This window comes from Triticum urartu, chromosome 1A (genome assembly GCF_056163025.1).
Source record: "Triticum urartu cultivar PI428250 chromosome 1A, HENAU_Tu73, whole genome shotgun sequence".
Lineage (NCBI taxonomy): Eukaryota > Viridiplantae > Streptophyta > Magnoliopsida > Poales > Poaceae > Triticum > Triticum urartu.
The window spans coordinates 458,028,474-458,032,365 of record NC_141873.1 but is presented as its reverse complement, the minus strand read 5'-3'; the positions used below and the strand labels follow the sequence as shown (position 1 = coordinate 458,032,365).

General features: G+C 50.2%; 1 pseudogene; it reads right to left on the bottom strand.

Annotated features, from left to right (window-relative positions):
• Positions 1-2,387: 2,387 nt before the first annotated feature.
• On the bottom strand, positions 2,388-3,586 carry LOC147991680 (uncharacterized; annotated as a pseudogene).
• Positions 3,587-3,892: the final 306 nt, after the last annotated feature.

Here is a 3,892-nt window from a genome sequence, read left to right as displayed (position 1 = left end):
TCAAGGACTCGTCAAGTCGGGCGGTTGCCGAGGCAGCGTGGGGAAGCGGAGACGCCCATGTCCCGTCAGTCGCCACGCGTCAATCGAGGACGCAGGCTATTGGGGCCCGCGGTGCTCCGCACTTGCCCTTTGGCTTCGCCTCAAAGCCAAGTCCGAGCGTGCCTTGGGCCCGGGGGCTACTGTCGGCGTTCTGGGAACGGGGGTCCCCAGACTTGCCTGCCTGCGGCCCATGGCGTGGCTCCACCAGTGGCCCTGTACGGTCCATCTTCACCAGCAAACACTCAAGACCCTCGCGAGGGCCAAGCCTCGCGAGGCGGACGACACAAGACCTCCTCGGGGGCGGCCTTACTAGGCTGGCTCGCGAGGGGCGGAGGGATCAAGGCGAGGGGCACCTCGCGAGGTTCCTGTGACGCAAGCCATGACGACCAAGGCCAGGCGGGCGCCAGTGTGCGCAGTGTCCTCGTTTCCTCTTTGGTGCTAAAGGGGCAGGCGCATGGGAGGAGTCCCGAGGCATCAGGCAAAGGTTTTCATATCGGTGCAACAAGACCAAGACCAGCAGGACGGCAGGACGGAGGTCACCGTGGAGCCCAGGACGGCGTCAGCACCAGAGCCTTTGGCAGGCGAAGACCACTTTTTGTCAGGATAACTTGTACTAGTTGTCTCCCTTCAAATTTGGCCGTTGTTGGATCCCTTTCCGCCTATATTTGGGAAGAGGACCAGGGCCTCTACAAATAGGACTAGCCACCACAGTAGAGAGGGAGGAGAAAGGAGGAGGGGATCCAAGAACTCATCTTGGATCGGATCTATTCCATCCTCACACAAACAAGCTCATCGAGCCCAAGAACACCTCTCCTCAGGAGGTTGTTCTTCCCTTGTATTTGTTCATCCTCAGCCCAAGAGGCAATCCACCATACCACACTAGAGTAGGGTATTACACCACATCGGTGGCCCGAACCAGTATAAACTCTGTGTCCTTTGTTCTTCGAGTTTGGTGAGTTAGGTTCTGAGATCGTTGCGAGAGCATGAGCTGAGGGGCGGGGGGAGATCTTCGTGCGCACCCCAGTGTTCGAATCTCGAGGGTTTTGCCGAAACCCGAAATCCGACAGACATGTCTTGTGAATGTCCACAAAAAGAGAATTGAGCTTTCGAACATTGGAGCGTGGGAGCATATGAGTGTTTGGAGCACCTGATGCTTTCCCTCGGCCATGATTTGCAGGTCTCATTATGTCAAAAGTGCAAACCAATGGTATATATTAGACCTTGCTTGAGGTTTTGAGTAATTTATTGTCCAGTTAAAAGCTGCCATACTAGTATCCCTGGAGGACAAGATAACCTGCACTAGTATCCCTGGAGGACAGGATAACCTGAAAACAACAATGCTATGCATACGACAAAATTCCGTCCTACACTTATACGATTAGAGATGGCTCAGTTTGTTGGTCATAGCATCCAGCATCTATTCACTGTCTGGCGTGGAAGTGTTGTACAAAAATCGTTGTACGCAGAGTTGTTTCGAACCTCAAATTACATTATCTCCATCACCGTTTTCCATCAAATTTTCTTAAACAAATGAAAGATATCTATATGAGAGCAAAATACTCTGGTTTTGTGTGAAGATATATAAGGACCTATGTTTTAGTTCAGTGAAAATTGAACTCTACCTTTCGTAGTTCCAAAAAAGTGTCTTGTCGCAAAGTGTATATCCAGTTGAGCTGGGTTAATGGAACATAATCAAAACCAGATAGATCGCACAGTTTTGCAAGATCTCATTTTCTCTCTATTGCATCATTGACGTACATCTTTTTGCTTTGCACATACAAGAAATTTCAACATCATATGGCTACCATATTTTCTTTTTGTAAAAAGGCAGTTGACCAATGGAGTGTTTTGTTAGAGCAGTTTTAAGATGGTCCATCTCAAGAGAAATATTCAATCTGATCATTCCATTCATTAAGGATACATTTGATCAACATAATAATCCAAATAAAGCAACCACTTGTCAAAAATGAATGTTTAAATGATTTTTAACCTCTCTTTTCACTATGTTTAAAGGAAATTCATGAATATGTTTATTTTGCTTCCATGTATAGTAGGCATGCATGATTTCCATATATAATAGTCATGCCTTATTATTGGATGACATTTTTTTACCAAATATGGCTTACATATTTTTTTTCCGAATACGCATGCGCATGTGTATCATATATTAAAGAAGAAGTGACAAAGAAGCCGGATACAACGTCTTTCGGCCATTACAACGCCAATCATAAGAATTAGCATCCACATCCACCAAACACACCCACCACGGGTACTACGATTCATGCTTCATCTAGGTCAACCTCATGCCGATGGCGATGGGGCAAGCCACAGAGAAACCAAGACGCGTCACAACCGAAGCCGAAGACCTCTACAACAAGACCAAAACTCGAGGCCAACACAGACAAACATACCCCACCCATTGCGCCAAGAAGTTGGCAAGTGGACAGCAGGGCCTTGGGGGACCTACAGACGGCGTCATCGAAAGAGCGCCTGCGATGGTGTACATTGCGCCAAGGAGGCCCATACCCATAGTAGAAGCCGACACCAAATTGCGCCGTGCCACTGGAACTCCTCGAGCAACGAGAAGATGCCTTCAAAAAGGGGATGACGCCATGATACCGCCGCCGCTTGGTCCAAAGGACGGACCAAGGGTTTCCCGGGCCAAAGAAACACCTCCAAAGAGGGGACGGCATCCAAGGACGTCGTCGTGGCTAGCCTCGGCGTCATGAAGCGGGGATTTCTCCCGGCCCAAGATCACAAAACCCAAACTTCCGGAGCTACTCAATCGGGTCAACCACCACGACGGGAGGCGTCGCATCACGCAGCATATTAACCTAGCAGCCCCCACCATCTCGAGCGCCCTGGCCAGTGCCACCTCGGCCAAGGACAACTCCACATCCACCGCCACCATAGACACCCATCCATCCCACCACCAACCACCTCCTCCATGGAGCGGCAACCTCCTCCAATCTCCAGTCATGGCCATGGCAGGCCGAGCAAAACCAGACAGGAGGGAAGACCCCCTCGAGCCACTGCCTTTGCCTGAACCACCACTCCTCGCCCGAGCCGCTCTGAGCCCGCAGCCGACACTGGTGCACACCCAGGCAGAACTGCGGCCGTCGTGCCCTACTAGCACACCTACGCGCCACACATGGAAACCAGCCACCGGCTGCCCGCGGCCACCGCCGCGTAGCACCACCGTCCCGCGCACGGATCCAGGCGCCAGAACCCAGATCTAGCGAGGCCGCGCCACCCCTGTGGCCGAAGCCGTCGCCGCCTGTCAAGTGCGGACCACCTGAGATGTTGTGCACCGGCCAGCTCGTCCCGGGGCCACCACCCCGGCCTTCTCGCGCTGGTCCGCCAGCCATCGCCATCCCAGTCAACAGGACTGGCCTCCAGCGCCGCCCTGGGAGAGGGAGAGAGAGCACCCCCGCCACCTTCGGCAGCGGAGCCCGCCACCATCATTATTACAGAATACATATCACCACGTGACACGTGTGGTAAGCAATCCAAACTATTCAAAAAAACTACATATTTAATTCATACTATCATGTCACACTTCTATTAATTTCACTCTTACTCGTGTAAAAAAAACTATATGATCGCATGAAAAATCTGAAATTGTGTCTGAAATTATACAATGATCCAAAAGTTCAAAATTAACTAAATTGTGTTTTTACTCACACTAGTAGAGTGCCCGTGCGTTGCAACGGGCTCTTGAAATAGTTTGCAAGAGTTGCATGTTAAATTTCATATATACAAACAATATAACACAAACACAATTATTGAATAATTGAAGTCCATTTTTGCAATGTAAATTGATAACAAAAAGAAAGATTAACAACATGTCCAT